Raw genomic sequence first — 21,764 nt, forward strand, 5'->3', positions numbered from 1 at the left:
ATATGGTTTTAATTGGATTGAAACTCCTAGATCTTTTGAGACTCATTGAACTTTTCAATGACATGTTTAAATCTCGGTTGTGCCCTCTCAAGTTTGTGACTGGGATGACGAGGATCACAAACAACGTGTGAATAACCATGCAAATTAACTTGGTACCCTTAATTTTTATCACCTAATCGATGTGTCGGTTACCCACACGCGCTCCACAAATCTATGATTAACATTAAGTTACCCTTTGCCATTCTTACTAGTCCATGTTAGTGTGCTGGTTACCCACACACACTCTATTAATGACTTGGTAAGGTATAAAGTGTAATTTCATGGGTTAGTACCAAATTCACATTTTCCTAAAGTAACTAAGATTGGGAATTTTATTAAAGTTTTAGTTACTTTATATTTATCTTGATACTTTTAATGAAGGGAGAATTGAAATCTTTCCCTACCCGTTCGGCTAACGACCCTCCACCAGTGAAAGAAGCGGTGGGTGAGAGTGGACACCCACTAAACTGTCATTTTAAAGGCAGTAACCTTATACCCCCTTATAGACTGGCTTCGTGAATGAGACCTACTAATGGTAAGACTGAGGGCAAAACTTTAGGGCAAGTTTTGAACAATTCAAAAACTCTTGGTTTCCATAACGTATGAGTTTAAAGTTGTTTTAATGAAAAAACTCTTCAAGTTCCATAACTTGAGGACTAGTTATGGAAAACTTTACAGCATTTAAAAAATGAGACTCTTCATTTTTATAACTTATGAAAATCTTATGAGTTTTAAAAATCATAAATGAGAATTTTCATATAAGTTGAGGGCAAGTTACAAAAACATATATTATGAACAAATGTTAGATCAATTGGATCGAAAACAAATTATCACATAATTTTTCTATTAATCTAAACTAACTCATAAGAACAAGATAATTCATATCATCAATCTTCAAGAAATTAGCATAAACATATTAACTAATACAAATCTTGATATTATGACAGTTATCTTTTAAATTGGATTAGCATGATCATTACCACATCAAAAACAGGCTTATAAGTTCAAAAACAGCTTAGGGTAATAATCATCCTAGTCTAATTCCAACCTTAAAATTCGAAAATATGTGCTTTGGGCCTCCAACTCGTCAAGTATATGAACCTACTCGACGAGTAGGATGCATTTCTTCATGGACTCGGCAAGACCATCAGTAGACTCGATGAGTCCACAGTCCAGACAACCAGAAAATCAATTTTTTCAACAATTTGCAACAAGTATAATGGAAAACAAGCCTTGACTCTAATACCACTTATGGGTTTTAGTATACTACAACATCCTATGGTGCACATACAACCCTAAATACCTTGGATCTATGCTTTCACTAATTATACATGCAAAGGTGTTTCCAAGGTATCGAGCCTATAACTAGCATGCAATTTGACATAAACAATACAAGATACTAGTTAGACTGACATACCTTTTATGTGGTTTGAAGTCTTGATTTATATGGTGTTGCTAGAAAGACTTTGGCCTTTAAGAACTTAGTGCCCCATGTTTTGCATCTCAAATGGAATCATAACTCATCTAGAACAAAGGTGACTCTTGAGAGAGAATCCTAGCCTCACCAAACAGTCCATATCCTCCAAGAATACATTAGTGATGATTTTGGCTATGATGTAACATATTTATATGTGGAATTATAAAGGTTATCGGTATAACCCAAATCCATACCCATGGGTGTTATGATCCATGGTTCATGTGACCTAACTCTTTATATGTCCACACATAAACTTGGTCCAACATGAATCATAAGCCCAACACATATAAATATAACTAATTAACATAATTAGTCCCCATAGATTTAATTAATCTCTATTGATCACTAAATTAATTCCAAATTGATTCTCGATCAATACTAATTAAAACATATGATTTCATATTAATATACTAGAACTTATAATATATTAATAAACCATATATAACCTTCTCTCAAGAGTCCATCCGAACAAATTGTCCTGGTGTTATGCAACCCAAATGGACCATGCTACTCTCGGGCCGAATACATACCAATAATAATTATGGGTTTAGACATCTAATCCAACAAAAGTAACTAGAGATTAAAGATGATGGAGAAAGGTACTTCATGAACTGAATATGGGTTCTGAAGTTTGGAGATGTTAAGGGACTAGTCTTACATGAGGCCCATAGGATTAGGTACTCCGTCCATCCCAGATCAAACAAGATGTATCTAGATTTAAAAACTCTTTATTGATGGCCGAACATCAAGGCTGAAATTGTAACCTATGTAAGTAAACGCCTAACATGTTGCAACGTCAAGGCGGAACATCAACGACCGTCAAGATTATTACAACAACCAAAGACACCCGAGTGGAAAAGGGATCATAGCATAATGGATTTTGTGAGCAAGTTGCCTAAGACTATTAGCGGTTATGATATTATTTTGGTAGTTTTTGATAGATTAACCAAGTTTGCCGACAATACACTTGTCATTCCTATTTATGAAATTCAAATCAACCTTGAACTGAAATTTGTTGAGGGACGAGTTGAAATTATGGATAGGAGGTCAAACGACTCAAACAGATTCGGATTCCCATAGTCAAGGTACGATGGAACTCTAAGCGATGACCTGAGTATACCTGGGAATGAGAGAACCAAATGAAGAACAAGCACCCTCACTTGTTCGAAAGAATCCATATGATAAGATAAAATTTCGGGACAAAATTTCTAAAATGGGGGGAGAATGTGACCACTAAGAAAATTTTGTCACCAACCACCGTTAGGAAATAGTAGGGAAAACTAAATGTAATACCTTAACATTGTAAGGTTTGATTTGATGAGTAAATATAATCAAATGTGTTGTTATAGTTAGAGATAATTCGACGTTTAGACTAAAAAATAAGCATCCAAAAGTTGAACCTCCTTTTAAAATGGATAATATATTCAGAGAATACTCGTCGACATGATTCCTACGATATAAAATTTGTAAAAATCCAACTCTGATTAAGGAGATATGATTTTTGTAAAAAGTAAAATCAACAGCGCAAATAGTTATTACGACGTCAAAGCGATACATATATATTGGTTAAGTTTTGACTAAAGTTATAAAAACAAGAATCGTAGTACTCCTCAAGATAAGAACTGCAGGAAAAAAGAACACATAAATCATGATCCGTATGAGAGATATATTATTTTTGTAAAATCATTTATTTTTACCCCTGTTAGGAAAAAAGGTGAAAGTCAAAACTAGTCGACACAACCTAAAGGAAAGTTGTAGTACTAGTTGAGGTGATCACACAAATATAAAGAGGGTTAAGATCGGAGCTCATATGCATAAGATATGGATTTTTCAAAATCCATTTTTTGTGCACGAGGTGCACACCATCGTGCGATGTGCACCTGACACCGGATTCAAGTAGATTGAGAGTAATGTGGCCAAGTGGGCGAGTGACACGTGGCATCTTCCGAATGGAGTCACGATGATCATGCGCAATGCGTATAGATATTTGCGTCGCGCTCATGTCAAAACCTTACTATAAATAGTAGGTTCAGCAACCTCATTCTGCATCCTCTTATTTCGATTGTCTCTCTAACTATCTACCTATCTATCTATCTCGAAGTTGTTGATATCCCAAGGTAGTCCGCAAAGTCTCGAGCCCAAAACAACCGGACATCAACGGATTCACCCACCAAGGGTGAGTTCATGGCCCCAATTTTACAGTTTTAAAAGATTTTATTCGGGGGGGGGGGGGATACATACTTATTACACATCTTTTTTAAAATATATTTTTATAAATATATTAGTAGTTTATATCTAAAAATGAAATGATAGGATAACTTTCCGGGAGAAACTCTGCCTAGATTTAAGCGATGATATTACGCCTAATCGTTATGCTACACAATATACGAGGAAAATATTATACCTAGTTGTTATGCTTGCCATTTTTCTTAAGATAACATAGTACCTCGAAGGCTCGAAGTAATGCTATCCAAGTTGTAGGATAGACATTGTACTTAGCTGTTACTCTGCGTTGATATCCTGTTATATAACTCATCATAATTATATATATATATATATATATATATATATATATATATATATATATATATATATATATATATATATATGGTAAAAGAAAATATCTATGTATATACAAGAATAACTATTAAATAATCACTCATTATAATTATCTTTTATATATATATATATATATATATATATATATATATATATATAAAGTGGTAATTATCGAAGAAAACATAAGGATAAGTAATATACTTAACTGCAACATAACCTATCAAAAAAAATCTATAAAAGATAATTATTATATATAGGATTAAGGATATATATGAATAACTGTGATATCACAGAAATATTAAGTAAAGAAAAGATAAAACGTTAATCATACTTTAGATTAGTTAAACACGTGTTAGGGAGCTGTTATTATTCATCCTATAGCCTAATTAAATTTGGCTACACCCCAAACCTATAATCGTTAATCTTGTGAGAGCCAAAAAATATGCATAGATCTATACGGGGCTGACACCCCCACATGAAATTGCTAGCTACAATCCAAGGAGGATAAATTTCTTATGTGTAAATGTAATAGTTTTCGACAACCAATGAAGCATCGTGTTGGGGTTATTATAGGTCCATAACGTCGATTATAGGGCTCATGGTAATGCGGTTAGGGAAATCTTAACCTAACTGCCTAGAGGGACATCTTTAGTAGTTGTATGATTCGATTTAAAAAAAGGATTTCAATATAATTTTTAAAAGTTTAGGATAGTTATTATGTCCTTAAAAGAAAGATATTTAAGCAACAGGGAAATCGAAATTTAAAAAAAAAAGGATAAAGTTGAAAACCATAAAAACCTATGAACTCACCAACTTTATGTTGACGTTTTAAAAAATATGTGTATTCTCAGGAAGATGAATACGGAGAGTATCTATGGAAGAATGGAAGTCATCAAGGAAGTTGATGGAAGTCGTTTTAGCTTGTTTTATGTTTTGTGAGTAATAGGATGAGTTCCTGAACTCCAAACATATGACATCCCCAAATTCACGGTCATTTTAAAAATTTTATTTATGTTTATTTGAAAATTAGAGTATTCGTTTTTAAAGAATAATATTGCGGAATTTGTTCCCATAAAACATGATATATATTTTATCAAAGCATTTCTGAAGAAATGTAATTTTCTTATGTTAAAACTTTGGGATGCCATCGTCAATACAAAAACATAAGCATAAACTAACCTTATATTCATTTACACTATTGATTTACATCTTCTTTAATCTCTCAGTGTAATGTAGCTTCGTATCGACACCTAGGGATGGAATTGGTACAATACCGAGATTTTTTTCTCCAAACCGTGTACCGTACCAACTATAGTTGGAATAAGATTTTAGCTACCAGTACCGTACCAAGTGTACTTGGTTTCAATTATGTTGGCTACGAAAAAATTTGGTTGGTATATATTGGTATTTGGTATATACCAAAATTTTTAAATAATATGTACAATGTATGAATATAAGTTGAATTTGTGGACATTTGGCCATTGCTTCACTCGCTTCTGGTAGTATTGTTTTCTGGAAACCACTAAAAGGATTAAAAGAGGTCCACCCCTAGCAAGTTGCTATAGGAAACAAATGGTAATAGTACAAGTACAAGGAATGAGAAGTTAGTATTCCTTTTTAAGTTTCAGTGTATGTATCACCAATCTCGTGCACATCAAACAATAAGTATCAAGAAATTTGTCGGTCAATGTGTTAGTTTATTAATTCTAAGACTTGTTAGTTGTTATTCTAATTAAAACATGATGATATGAGAACTCATATTTCTTTGTATTTATGAATTGATATATATATATATATATATATATATATATATATATATATATATATATATATATATATATATATATATATATATAGGTTGTTACGATACAACCGTGGTATTCAAAATTTCATACCTTTACCGTACCAAGACTACTTAATTGGCAGGGTATTACCAGTCAAACATATTGGATAGCAAACAACTTGGCTACTTATTTAATTGGTTCAGTTGGTAATATGTTGGCTGGTTCTTTGTGGTACATATTTGCTAGCCCTATCGACACCTATGATACAAATAAATGAGTGGGCTAGGTTGGGAAACCTGGTGAGTACATAACCCTCAATAATAAAGTTATTATGTTTCATCATCAAACAATTAACTTAATTACTCGTCCCCATTATCTTCTTTATTCTTAAGTATCTTCTCTAAGAATCATCTATCCCTCACTATTTATTCCTAAGGATTGTCCTAAGGAATAGGCACGAAGTCCATCATTGCTAGGGTTTATATAACATGCACTAAGTCTATAGCTGACAATGTTATCTTTTAGGCACTCATTCCATAACTGCCAGGGTTTATCTCTTTTAATGACAATATTATTTTAGGGAGTCCACCGACAATACATGTCAATGGGTTTTTAGAGTACATCTGGTGAACACATCGTTCACAACACCTACAGGTTGTGAGCCTGCTAGTGTTCCACTGGACTGTCTAGAATAGTATGTGGTTGTCTTCTATACTCTGCTAGATGACTACGCCATCGATTCTCATCATCTTTCACCTCTCATCATCATCTTTCATCTCTTATCATTCATCTCATCTTTTATCTCTTTTAATGACTGCTTTCTTGACCTTCTTCTGCTTGGGCTGAGAAGGTGCTGCCTTCTCAGACTTTCACTTCTTTGGAGTCTGCACCTTTGATACTTTAACTCCTTTTTCGCCCTTTTTCGCTTCTTGCTTTTTTCCCCTTTTAGCAGGTTTGTCTGCTTCTTCAATAGACCTCATCATTTTTGGATTGAGTTCCCTTGGACCAGATGAAGGGAGCTTCTTGTACTCTTGAATAATCTTGCTTTAAGAGGAAACACAAGCATACATTGACTCTGGATAGAGCCAATGAAGAGATAATTTGAGGGATCAGTGACAATAATCTTCGTAGTGTGAAATGTAGCGATGGAGGAGAGTAAGGAATCTGCCATGATAGGAACATGATAGTGCTCCATTGTCCATTGAGTGACAATGGTCCATAACCGGGAACAAGAAAATTCTATGTGGTGAGAGGCAGATGACAAACATTGAACTAGTTGTAGCCATAAAACCGACCATAATCCAGGTTGATACCATGGTACAACCCATAAAGCAGAGTCATGAAAGAATTGCTAGCACCATCTGAGTCGGCACTTCGCTCTGAAATCCCTTAGAAAAGGAGGGCGAAGAGTCCATTCCATTAAGGAGGAAGGCATGATTTCTTGACCTTAGTCATAGTAGTTAGGGTTTCGGTATACCTCATGTTGTAGAACATCGAAAAGAGATGACATGTAGAGATGGAGTCAAGATTGACCATGGACACTTCATAAGAAAGCCCTAGTAGCGAGCATAATTGGTTCTTTGAGATTGAAGCCTTCTGGTTGAGAATATCGAAATAAATCTTATCTGCAGCTTTTTCATAAGTAGCAGTGGTGTCTTGACCTAAGGTCTATCTTCGAGGAGTAGCTAGCTCCTAAATTTTATCGAAGAAGTCATCTACTCGGGAAAAAGGATATCGGTTTTGACAATCAACTCATTTAGTCGACTGGATAACTCCTGCATTACTGCTAGAGCAAAAATGGTACGGAGATTTGGTTGCGAAGGTAGTTCCAGGGATTAGATTGATATGAGACTCGATTTGGCGTTCAGGAGGAATTCTCGGGAGCTCTTCGGGAATATATCAAGAGTACTACAGTTTTCGGGGACACTCTAGAGGTCTTTAACTTCTTGTCTCCCGCTGATTGCATGGACTAGGAAAACCTAACACTCCTTTTTGCAGAAGTTTTTGAGCTTGATACAGGGAATGATGCGAAGATTTGAGCTAAGCTCGACACCATATATCATGAGGGTCTGGTCAGATGGAAAAACTGAGACGAATAGCTTTTTCATAACAAAGTGTATCAGTATGATCAAGACTCAACTGATACATGTCGAATATAACATCAAAGCTCTTTATTGAAACTGATATCAGGTCAATGAGGAAAGAATGATTACTCAAAGTAAGGATACAATTTAGAGTTAATTCGTTAGTGCACTCATTCTCACTGGTAACCCTATTGACGGCAAATGTTTCGGTTATTAGACGAGGGCTATGTTTACGGAGATATTTGAATGAATGACTAATAAAATTTTCTTGACACTAAATTCGAAAAGGATACGAGCAAAGGAATTGTCGAGAAGAAATATACCCGCGGCGGTGGTGGGATCAGCGGCTGCCTCCTCTTGCTTCACAGCTAAAACCATTTCGGCGTTGTTGACGTTGTTGGTGGTTGCTGTTTTTGGGCAGTTTCGCTTGAAATGCCTAATCTCTCCACAACCATAGCAGGCTCGAACAGTACTCGATCCAGAAGCTTGATTGATTAGATGAACTGGTGTTTTTCAGTTGTGAGCGGTGTGGCCCTTTTTGCCACATCTTTTGCAGATCTTCTCGAGGCATGGGCCTGAGGTATAATGGTGGTATGTGCACATGTTGCACCAAGGGAGGTTACCCGCATATCTAGTGGCAGGCGCTTGAGTTGTAGACGCAAGAACTGGAGTAGCGGTAGCTTGAACTGTAGACACAGCAACAGGAGTAGCGGCAACTTGAACTGCCATAGCTTCATGCCTCTTGGAGGGTCCTTGTGAACTCTGACCCTTTTGCTTTTTCCAGAAAGCCTTCTTACTCTTTTTACGCTCGTTCTGATGCTCCTGAACATTTTCATGGTTTTGGGGGTTGGTGATACTTCCTGGTCTACTGAACCTGTTAGAGCACAAATATGTCACTATGGCAGTCACTGTGGCAGAAATAGCCTACTGGAACATCACTGGGTCAAATCGATAAGGAGGTGACGACGGAGGGTTTTTGTTACTTGACTGCATCCTTTCTTTGAAGTCATTTCAATCTAAAGTGATTAGGAAAAAGAAGATGGTAAGTCCTCTGCGTTAAATCAAGAGATATGAAACAAGGGATATCTCTTTATGACAGACAATACTTCTATTAAGTGATAAAGCAGGAATGAAGTGTCAAGGCAGATAATTTATCGCTAAAGGGATGATCGAAGGGGCAACACTTGAATAAGAGTTTTCTACAACAAAGTTGGATCTACAAATACTCCCATAGTATTTCATAATTCGTTGTGACGACGGTTCGTTGTTTGGGGTATTTGGGTAAGTTTTAGGCATGTTGAACACCACAGTCACTCCCAGGCTCATGTTGGCCGTGTATCGAATGAATATAGTTGATCCGGCTATGTTGACCCTAGACACGACTACATAACTGCCCAGGTTTAACCGCAGCGTACAACACCCATTTACTTATGTTTTGTTATACTTGTAGTTACAGATCTCGGTGGTTAGGTATACTTGTATGTTTTTGAAAATACTTATATTTTAAAGTATACTTTTATTTTAGAGCACTTAGGCCCCTTAATGTTTATAGTTTTATACCATGTAAAGTTTGGTATACTTAGTTCACTATAGACAAGGACTCTGATACCAATCTGTCACACCCCAAAACCGAAGGCGGAAACGTCTCGGGGCGGAGGTGACTTCATGTGAATATCATAACCAATGTACATAGTAAGCGAAGTAAAACACTTAACATTACTTTACATAGATTTCATTAGATCAGTTTGAAAATAATGTAGTACAAGTTTCATAGATATATAAGTTTAAACAAAAGAAAGACGTGACTTCCATTCGCTCCGTCTTCTGCAAAAGGACGCGGGGTACCTATCTAAGTAGAACCTAAGAATACAAGCAGTTTGAAAATCAGCATAAAGCTGGTGAGTTCATAAGCGGTTTGTTTTTATGAAAATGTACAAGATTCCTTTTGGTTTCTGAAATTGTTACGACCCAAGAAAATCCCATATTTTCTCAACAGTAAAGTTTAGTTGTTCTGTTATGTTACACTGTTCTGGTTATGAATTGTTGTTATCCCCGAAAAATCCTATATTTTCCTAAAAGTTGATTACCGAGTTGAAATGTAATGTACAAGTATCTACCATACTTATAATGTTTATGTAATGTTTCCTGAAAGTTGATTACCAATCCAAAATGTAATGTAAAAGATGTATACTGAAAACCTGATTATCCTTGTGAAGTGTATGTTAGTTTTAACACGTATAGTAAACTAATTTCAAAGATTATTAATTTACTATATTCATTATTACTAATAAGTAAATCTTTGTTATCCAAATTGCGAGTTCCATAACCATACGATAGACTAGATATGGCAATAAGAAGTCCAAATCATTTTATGACTTTCGTCACCCTTGAACCTTTAGGTTCAGCTGTAGCTAGCAACCAGGTGCGGGGTAGTCAGCCTCGTATAGATCTATACACTCAAGTCACACTCCCTATCTAAGAGATTCTGGTTACAGTGGCGGTCCTCCACTCACGTATCTCTGTGGAGTGTTCTCCGAGGATGTGTCTCCAATTTATAGAAATAACAAATCTATAAAGACGATCCTCCACTCGCGTATCTCTGTGGAGTGTTACCGAGGACAAAATGATATACTAAGTTTCTTGTTCAAAGTTCAAAGATTATGTTTTTAACTATTATAATGTGAAAACCATTTGTGAAAATATAAAGTATAACAATTTATAACATTATTCACAAATACTATGATGATGAAATCTGCAAGTTCAAACGGTTATCTGATATGATTAACAATGTTAAAAACATATGTAGTATGAAACACAACACATATAAAATATATTTTGAGTACAAGTTTTACTTGTACTTTGCTTGTATTTCACCCCCCTGAAAATAGTGAAAAACGTTGAAAAAGGGTAGGGGTATGAATTCACAAGATGAGGAAAGGTGTCGACTAGGACGCTAAACATCGAATCGAGGATTAAAAACGTGCGAGGTTCCTATGTAATATGAAATGATACACAAATGTATCTAATTAGACTTTAAATCACTAATTAGATAAGCTTTTACACTCCAAGACACGAAAACACTCTAATTAGGTGTTAGGAGTGGTCCGGGTAGCATCTAAGCGTGTGTAGGGCATAGATAAAGAGTTTACTCTTCAAAAGTAAGCCCTTAGGGGAGTTTACAGTACTATGAGCATATTCCCATGATTTTACGGCCATAAACTCATGAGTGGTGTGTTCTTGGATGCTAAATGTTCTTACAATGCACAAAGGAAAGTTCTAGGGTTGATTCTATGGCTTAGGAAGTGATTGGGACTTGAAAGGGCCTTGGAAAAGGAGTTTACGGTTTATGAAGATGATCTTAGGGAGTTTACTACCTTAAACACATGAGTTTACTACCTTAAACTCATGTTTGTTTATGAATCATGTGTTTTTGTGGTTGAAGGTTAAGCATACAAGGTTCTAGGTTCAATTCCAAGCCATACAAGGTGTTAAAGGCACTTTAACACCCATTTGAAGAGTTTATGGTCTAAAGAGATGAGTTTACGGTCTAAGAATGTTGTTGGACCGTAAACTCAAGTTTGATCCATTTACATAAGTTTTGTTGCATCACATGAAGGGTTATAAGGTTCTACACTCTTATGGAAGCATCATGGAGCATTTGGAAGTGTTTAGGGGCATTTTGACACTTTAAAAGGATGTTCTTGGACCGTAAACTCATGTCCAATACTCAAATGGCACAATTTTGAGGTCCTAAGCTCATGCATGCAAGTTTCTAAGCCATTTGAAAGCAGTAGAATGGGTTTGGAGGGGTTTTGGGGCTTCAAAACCCTCTCAAGGGGTGTTCACGGTTTTGGGAGGGTCCTTAGACCGTAAACACTTGTTCTTGGGTGTTTTTCGAAGTTTTAAACATGAATTTGCATGTCAAACAAGTTAAACAACAAGCTAGGATGAAGTACTTATCAAACTGAAGCTTGAAATGAGGTTTTTGGATGAATTTCGAATTCTAGAGAGAGAGAGTAGTGAGAGAAAGTGTTTAGAGAAAGAGAAAAAGCTTCAAAATGATGTCACTTACTCCCTTATATAGGTGTTGAGTTTATGGCCCGGTGGAATTCTACCCGATACTGCCGATAGACGGTGCTTTCGGTCATACCCGGTAAATTGCCGTAATCATGACTTAGATGAAACTAATTGTGACAACCCCAGTTGTCTCGTTACATTTCCCCGTTACCGTTAACGGAATATTCCACTGTATAAAAGTTCCGTTAATAGGAGGTCGTCAAATAAATAAATGTTTTATTTATTTATGTTTTATGCTGTTAAGTCGTAATAAGGAAAAATAAAAACTTGTATTACACATTTCCATTTAGTTGGAAAAGTTAGTTTTTATTATTGCGACCACTAAATCGGGTGCGATCAAAAGCCCCGTCTAACGGCAGTATTGGGTAGAATTCCACTAAGCTCCAACTCCCACCGATATATAAGGGGGAGTAAACACCATTTGAGCTCTTTCCACCCTCTCTCTCTATACTCTCTCTCTAGACTCGTTTTCACCCCGAATCCGCAACCAAACGCTTCCAAATCGTAAGTCCGCTTACCCTAGCTTGTTCTAAACATATTGGTTTGTGTTTATAGACAAAAATCAGACTTAGAAGCTGTGAAAGAGGAGTTTACGGCATAAGATCCCCCTTAGGCCGTAAACCCCTTATATGTGGCCAAAATGACGCAAACTTGTCCCTTTAAGCCTAGGAACAAATTAAGGAACTTGTCTAGGAGTGTTTAGTCATAAAAACACAATGATTTGAGGCATAAAAGAGAGTTTACGGCCCAAGCACATGCTTAGGCCGTAAACACCTCTAAACTATGTCAAAATGCCTCCAAAACACTCCTAAACCACCCTTAGGCTTCATACATAATTTAGGGACTTAGTATTTGGGGTTTTGATCACTTAAACACATCAAAATGAAGGGGAAAAAGGAGCTTACGGCCCAGGTATGTACCAAGGCCGTAAACTCCCCAAAACATGCCCAAATGTTTGTTTTTGCCCCCCAAATGGCCTTAGACTACTTTTATAAAATGCTAGGAATGATATAAGGGCTTAAAACTTCATTTAATCCATGATATGAGAGTTTACGGCCGTAAACTCCCATAGGAGTGTCCCTAGGCCGTAAACTCCTATAAAATGCCCTTAGAAGCCTTAAACCCACTCATGCCTTTTTGGAAATGTACTTAGAAAAATTCCATGAACAAGTAGAAGCCTTAAAACACACTAGAACCCATCACCATGAGTTTACGGCCGTAAACTCATGGTGAGAGGTCCCTGTGCCGTAAACACAACTTTGGGAGTTTACTCTCGGATGGTAAACTGCATTCCTAAGTCATACACACCTTTAGACGCTACTTGGGACACCCAAACACTTATCTAAAGTGTTTTCCGCTCCTTTGAGTGCGTATACTTGTTTAATTAGTATTAAATATACTAATTGCATATGAACATATGTTGTCATATGTTATATAGGTCAATGAGTGTGTTCGAGTCCTTACGTGACACCGAACGCCCAAACGGTACCTTCGTCGGACCTACTTACACCAGGTGAGTTCATACCCCTGAATGAACCTTTTAAATGTTTCTACATGTTTTATAGGGGGGGAATACAAGTTAAACATGCCAGTTATCATATCAATCATATGTGATTGATAACCCGCATGCACCAGATTTTACCACACTGTACACTGTTTTACCGAGTAGAACACTATAATGGCTTTCAAAAAGGTTTTCAATCATTTCAAAACTCTTACTTATACTGTTTTACCTAAATTCATTTTAAACTGGTTTATGAAGGTTTCCAAAGGTTTCTAAAGGTTTTCACACTTATTTTACCGAAGAATACCAAATGCGAGTTTTCCTGAATATAAAGGTTTTTCCAAGGTTTTCACCGAAGTTCCCTTTTACAATGTATACTTTTACTTGTTTGTTATTGCTGCTTCGCTTTTACTTATTCAAAACTCCTACTTGATAACGCATTTCCTTCGTGATACGCTTATACCGGTGATTGTCTCTATATCGCTTATACTTGTAGCCTCTTATACACTTCACCAGTTGTCGCTTCCACTTCGTGATACACTTACACTTGGTAGACTTATACTTCACGATTCGATTATCCCACTCTGTACGCTTATACTTCACGACTCGGATATTTCACTATACGCTTATACTTCACAAGTCGGTTATTCCACACTGCACGCTTATACTTCACAAGTCGTTTATTCCACACTGTACACTTATACTTCACGATATGATTCCACTTGATACATACTCAAGCGTAGTTAGATGTATGTCTGTGCTTGTATAGATGCATATAAATATTGATTGAAGCACTTAGGAAGGCTTGTCCGCCCTATTTCCTTTTCTTTGTTGAGATGTGGTCTGGTGGGATCGGATGTCCATCCGAAGGTCGTTTGATTCATTAGTTATATATTATGTACACAAGCATAAACATATGGGTTTACTTTAGTCAGTTCAGTTATTAGTCTCTACCTCTAGTTCAGCACTTACATTAGAAACCCACTGTTTAGAAGTCTGTACCCACTATTTGGGATGCATCTTCAGGTCACGGCCTTCTCCGTCGTGTAGTTGGTAACCAGAGTCTCCTGTAGGGAGAGCGGACATTGTGTGTATAGATCTATACGAGATTGACAACCCCGCACCCAGACTGCTAGCTACAGTCCCGGCCTACCAAGCCAACGGGTGACAAATGTCACATATTATAGACGCTTGTAGGGCGTCTGGAACTCTACTCAGTATGGTTACGAGTATCCCAGGTTACCTTATAATTCATGGCTTTAAGGTAACAATATTTCGCCAACAATTTACACTGTATGCTGGTAATTCATTTTCAGAGTCACACTGTTTTGACCTTACAAGACGTATCTTTCATTTGATACTGCCTGGGGTCTGTTTTCTCTGTTTTGACCTTACAATACGTATCTTTCATTTGATACTGTCTGGGGTCTGTATCCACTTTATTCACTATATTCACTGTTTTAGACCTTGCTAGACGTATCATTCAGTTGGTACTGTCTAGGGTTTGTGTTACTGTATTAGACCTTACTAGTTGTACCTTTCATTTGGTACCGCCTGGGGTCTTTGTCTCTTTCTTGTTAGACTGAACCAGGCGTGTTGTTAGTTCGATACTCTCCTGGAGTCTATGATTCCTTGCCTTAGTCAGCAGTCCTCACTGCTAAGGCATATGTTATTTCCCTGTTGTCTCTTGCTTTCTTTAATAATCAAATTCAGTATTTTGATAATGATAGCAATTAAGGGAAAACCACTTTTTACCCCACAACACTGACCAATCTTGGTAGAAGGCTGCTTTTATTAAAGAAAATATAGGATTTTCTGGAAAGAACTCTAATACACTATACTCTCTTAAACTACTACTTTTATTAATGTCATTTGAATGAAAACATCACTAAATGCTTATGAACTCACCAACATTGTAAAAATGCTGATACTCGCTTTTCAAATAACTTGTATTCTCAGGTTAGCATTAGACAGGTACATCCCTGGAGCAGTTGATGAAGATAGCTTAGTGCCATGTCGTACTTACTTATATTTACTTGTATTACTTTGATGTATTGTAATGTAACCATGTAAAACTATTACTATAATGCAATGTTTTGTTGTACTTTGATTACTATAATGCATGTGTTGTGATACTTGAGATGATGTCATCCACCCCAGAACGTTTCCGCCGTTCCAGTTTTGGGGTGTGACAGATTGGTATCAGAGCATTGTTTATAGCGAGCTAAGTATATTAATTCATAAAAGATATACAACCTATAAACACAAAGGGATAGAACACTCTGACTAAGAATTATACTTTAAAATATAACCATATTTTACCAAAGTATAATAACATCCAAAACCTAAACACTCGAACGAAAGTATCACAAGAAGAACAATAATAAAAGTCTTTGGATGTGGAGCACTACAGTCAAACCTGGGCAGTTATGTAATCGTAAGCTGGAATAAATGTAACCTGATCAACTACATTTATTCGAGATGCGATGAACATGTGTTTGGGAGTGAAAGTGGTTTTGCAACAGGTTTGAAACTTACCAACTAGGAATGTTAGAGCCAAACACTAAGATAAAATACTATAGGAGTATTTTGGAACACTAAAAGATTCACACTAATCCCAGAATTCATATTCCGAAGATAAGAAAACAAACAAGAATTAAAATACCATAGGGGTATTTTAGAATCCATAACTAACCTTGTGTGAAGAACTAAAAAGATCCTTATTGATATACCTACAACTACAGAGGGTATACTCCTAAGGTTATATACAATAAGGATCCCATAGGCTAAGAATGTGTGGTTTCGCTCTATTTCCTTTTCCTCGTTGGGATGTGGTTCTAGAGTTGTATCACATATTCGAAGGCCTATCGGATCTAAGCTATATATGATTTGTATACCCTGTGTAATCGTAGCAGGACTCGATATGGATCACTCAGTGAAATGTTAATAATCCCTTAGGATTCTTTAGACATTTCCATTCTCGCACGAACCCTGTAGAAAACCCTACCCACTTCAGTGCTTGATAGAAGAGTTGATTCGGACCCCGAGGAAGTTCATTGAGAAGATTTCCAGTTCGGAAATAAATGAACGGGGTTGAGACTATTGAATTCACCAAGTGCCTATATCATTTTAGGGACAGTGGTGAGAGATTCGCCTAAACTTCTGAGATTTCCAGTCATCCATCATGAAGTGATGACACCCAGAGTCAGAATCATAAGGAAGGCGGAGTAGAAATTCAATGTGTCCATACAAGGAGTGAACCTAGGTAACTACCCGAAGGAAACCAACGTCGACTTTAGTCAAAGATACGAGGCAGACAGAGGGAGCCAGTACATGGAACCCGAGAATTGTCTTTTCCTCGTGTTCGTCACGCTAATACACCCTTAAAAGAATACAAATTTAGTGAGTTAGTGGTTACACTACTCACGCTATGTGTTAGGTAAATCGTTGTTTCCCGTTACCAGTCACACGATTAGAGCGGATCCCCGCACCTCTATTGAAAGTATCTAGCCATAAGCCTTCATGAGCCTCTCTTTCCGCGGTTTCGTTCCGAACCGTTCTCAAATCTCTTTAGGCCGGAGAGTGAAACCTTTCCCAGTATAAAGGTAACTTAGTAGGAACAACTCGCATCTTATGGCCTTTTTCCGATACTCATACTCTTACCTTGATTACCAGGACTACATCATAGGGATGTAGGTCGACACTCAGACAACCAGTACCCGAGGCACGGGAAAAATTTATGCCTAATACGTTCAGGACAGAAATGTCCAGGGTTAACCATCGTCCCTCATTATCTTGTATTCCTTTCCGTGTAGGAAAAACCATGCCACTGAAGAAGCGTAACCAGTCTTTAAGCAGGAAACCTACTCTCTTATTCGACGAAGCTACGTTCCAAGCTGCAGTCTCAGCAGTCGTAGCAGCTGTCATGGCTCACCTGAATGCTAACAACGCCAATGTTAGCAAGGTGCCTGCTGGGATTTCCGATCCTGGCAATGGACAACATCAACCAACACTTTCATACCCAGTCACCCAAGAACCCCACTCAAAACCACTAAAGAGAAAAATCAAGATTGAGGAGGGAAGTGCCTCGGCTCAAGGATCTTCCGAAGGGCAACGAGCTGAGACAGCTAAAACTCCTGTTAATCCTTCCCTCCCGACCTCAAGAAGACCATACCTAGGAGACGTTCCCCACTGCAGCAAGTGCAGCTACCATCATCATGGTGCCTGCCGGGAACTCTTATGTGCTAGGTGCAACATGAAGGGGCATACTGCTCGTGTATGCAGAACTCCGGTGGAGCGTATTGCATCAATCACCAATGTGACGACAAATCCAGTTTGCTGTCTATGTGGTGCGATTGGACACTTCAAAAGAGATTGCCCAACTGAAGGAAACAACAAAGACACAGAAGGAGCCTAACACTACTGCTTAGGAAGAAGCATCAAGACACTCGGTAGATTTTTGGTACGTCTCTCGATCTCAGATAACTAAACTAAATACATTAAAAGACTAAATCAATGTAAATTCTTCCCAGTAAGGCGAAAGTCGCATCACCGTTATAAAATTTAAAAATTCATCAGGTAAAACTGTAATGGCTAAACATATAGGTTACGACCATGTATAGTTAAGATGGAAAGACCTAGAGTTAGTGAAGGCCGCCTCATTTCCTGTTCCTTATTTGGTTGTGGATTTAGGGCGGAGTCGCTCAGTCAACAGTCCTCCCCACCTTAAATATACATGACTAGTATATGTGAGGCAATTATAGGAATGCCTCGTGAGAATCCATTCATGAAAAGGTACTCTATTCGGAAACACTTGGAACTCTCTATAGTTCCGCATCGACTCTATCGGTCCAGGTATCCACGGTAGTGATACACAGGACGAAACCCAAAACGCCTAGAACTTGTGTGCCTGTTCGGCACATGACTCTATCGATCTTCACTTTATATCATGTCGGAGTGTGCCAACTTCGACGAATCTATTGATCATGGTTTGACTTCGTGCAACCATGTGTTCATTCTTAGTGCTGTGTAAAAAGAACTTTCTCCGTAGCCATATCGGCAAATAAAGGTTCTCCCGAACCTAAACCTAACACAAATAATCATACCTAACACGATTCATCAATCGTCCCTCTTATCTCAAACCTTCCGAAGTACCCAAGAGAGGGTACCGTATGCTGTTGACCGACCCCTCGTAGTCAGATGGACACCGAAGCGAAAGACACTGCAGATACTTCAGAAGACAATAACTATCTGGAGCATACTCCATAGATTCCCCCGGGAGACCCTTCGCACCTCGCACATCTGGTTCGTGAACCAAGAGAAACGAACTCATGAGACTAACCACTATAACTTGGTATATGCGTAAAGGTGGCATATAATTGAGATCAAAAAGATTTAAGGTGTGTGTTTCCTCCCTATTCCCTGTTTCTCGTTGGGTTGTGGGTTTGGGGTGGAGTCGCACAGCTGAACATCCCGCCGACCTCAATTGTATACTGCTTGCATACACCAAGTATTGGTGGTTAGGCTAAGCATGAGCTCTACCACGAACCTCTTAGAAAAACGCTTTCACCCTATTCCATAACATAGGAGCCAGAGTCAAGAGAATCACTGCAGGTTAGGCTAGTAAAGTTCCGAGTGATGAGACCCTATACTCACTAGATTTGACCTAGACCGAGAAACTCAGAACCTTCGGACGAGTAGTTGCAGTGAATGCTTGCACTACACGGGCACTTCGTCCACCCTGTTACAGACGAGCAGTGCCTACCATCCTCCACCCTCTTGCATGGAGGAAATCGTCGTCGCCCTGTAGACGATAAAATACATTCTCCGGAGTGAACACTAGGATGCCGAGAACCACAGGATAACCTTCACGGCCAAGAATACTCGGTCAAGTGCGAAAGTAGTTGCATTAAGCCTCATGACCCATATCCCGAAGAGATTATAGACTTGACACCTGCCTTGGTGTTAGTCGAAGGGTTATGCAGGAACATACACTTTCCGCACTAGGATAAACCAAAGTCTTGGGAAAATCCTTGGACTATTAGGTGTTCCACGAATACCATCTCACGTAGAGATAGTAGAACCACCTCCTGAGATAGTCCAACGCTTGTCTGGTGAAACCCTATCTCCCCGACCTGCAGGGTTTCCGTATCTCAAGATCCCTTAGTGCAGATTCATTTTGCACAAGCTTGAGATAGAAACTCTATAGCAAACGAATAACCATAGTCACGCAACCCACTCGACGATCTAGAAAGTCTTTATCAACCAGTTGACAGGAAACGCGAGACCAAAGACCACTCGAGCTTTCTAAGAACCAACCCGAAGGACTACACACAGCATAAGTGAGAACGTTAGGAACTTCGGAATGACGATCACGCCAGTGATGATCTTGCCATAGAAGTACACTATGTTCTAAGTACTGAATAGCTCTATCATTCTGAGAGCTTAGGACCATATGAGAATCCCCATGGATACTTGGTCCACCCCTTTTCAGGCCGCTACTACCTTCGGATACCCCGCAAGCTTCACACCCGATCGATCCACTCCTTAGACTTGATATGTGTTCTCGACATCACTCTTCGTGCCTCACTCATCTTAATAGAATCCATTGAGAACCCTAACCTTGTAGATACACCAGTTGGAACCCACTAGCTACACTAGACGGAATCCGCATCCCGTACGTGAAGGTCTGTCGGAATGACAAACACAGACTAGAGTTCACTTGGGAATGCGAGGACAACCGTATAGGAAGTACTCTCTTACCTCTACTTGGCCATTCATACCTACTTCCTTGCCTAGACCTGAATTTCGGGACGAAATTCCCTCTAACGGGGGGATGATGTGACAACCCCAGTTGTCCCGTTACATTTCCCCGTTACCGTTAACGGAATATTCCACTATATAAAAGTTCCGTTAATAGGAGTTCGTCAAATAAATAAATGTTTTATTTATTTATGTTTTATGCTGTTAAGTCGTAATAAGGAAAAATAAAAACTCGTATTACACATTTCCATTTAGTTGGAAAAGTTAGTTTTTATTATTGCGACCACTAAATCGGGTGCGACGAAAAGCCCCGTCTAACGGCAGTATTGGGTAGAATTCCACTGAGCTCCAACTCCCACCTATATGTAAGGGGGAGTAAACTCCATTTGAGCTCTTTCCACCCTCTCTCTCTCTATACTCTCTCTCTCTAGACTCGTTTTCGCCCCGAATCCGCAACCAAACGCTTCCAAATCGTAAGTCCGCTTACCCTAGCTTCTTCTAAACATATTGGTTTGTGTTTATAGCCCAAAAATCAGACATAGAAGCTGTGAAAGAGAAGTTTATGGCCTAAGATCCCCCTTAGGCCGTAAACCCCTTATATGTGGCCAAAATGACCCAAACTTGTCCCTTTAAGCCTAGGAAAAAATTAAGGAACTTGTCTAGGAGTGTTTAATCATAAAAACACAATGATTTGTGGCATAAAAGAGAGTTTACGGCCCAAGCACATGCTTAGGCCGTAAACACCTCTAAACTATGTCAAAATGCCTCCAAAACACTCCCAAACCACCCTTAGGCTTCATACATAACTTAGGGACTTAGTATTTGGGGGTTTTGATCACTTAAACACATCAAAATGAAGAGGAAAAAGGAGTTTACGGCCCAGGTATGTACCAAGGCTGTAAACTCCCCAACACATGCCCAAATGTTGGTTTTTGCCCCCCAAATGGCCTTAGACTACTTTTATAAAATGCTAGGAATGATATAAGGGCTTAAGACTTCATTTAGTCCATGATATGAGAGTTTACGGCCGTAAACTCCCATAGGAGTGTCCCTAGGCCGTAAACTCCTATAAAATGCCCTTAGAAGCCTTAAACCCACTCATGCCTTTTTGGAAATGTACTTAGAAAAATTCCATGAACAAGTAGAAGCCTTAAAACACACTAGAACCCATCACCATGAGTTTACGGCCGTAAAATCATGGTGAGAGGTCCCTGGGCCATAAACACAACTTTGGGAGTTTACTCTCGGATGGTAAACTCCATTCCTAAGTCATACACACCTTTAGACGCTACCCAGGACACCCAAACACTTATATAAAGTGTTTTTCGCTCCTTTGAGTGCTTATACTTGTTTAATTAGTATTAAATACACTAATTGTATGTGAACATATGTTATCATATGTTATATAGGTTATTGAGTGTGTTCGAGTCTTTACGTGACACCGAACGCCCAAACGGTACCTTCGTCGGACCTACTTA

The sequence above is a fragment of the Lactuca sativa genome, chromosome 7 (assembly GCF_002870075.4).
Source record: "Lactuca sativa cultivar Salinas chromosome 7, Lsat_Salinas_v11, whole genome shotgun sequence".
Lineage (NCBI taxonomy): Eukaryota > Viridiplantae > Streptophyta > Magnoliopsida > Asterales > Asteraceae > Lactuca > Lactuca sativa.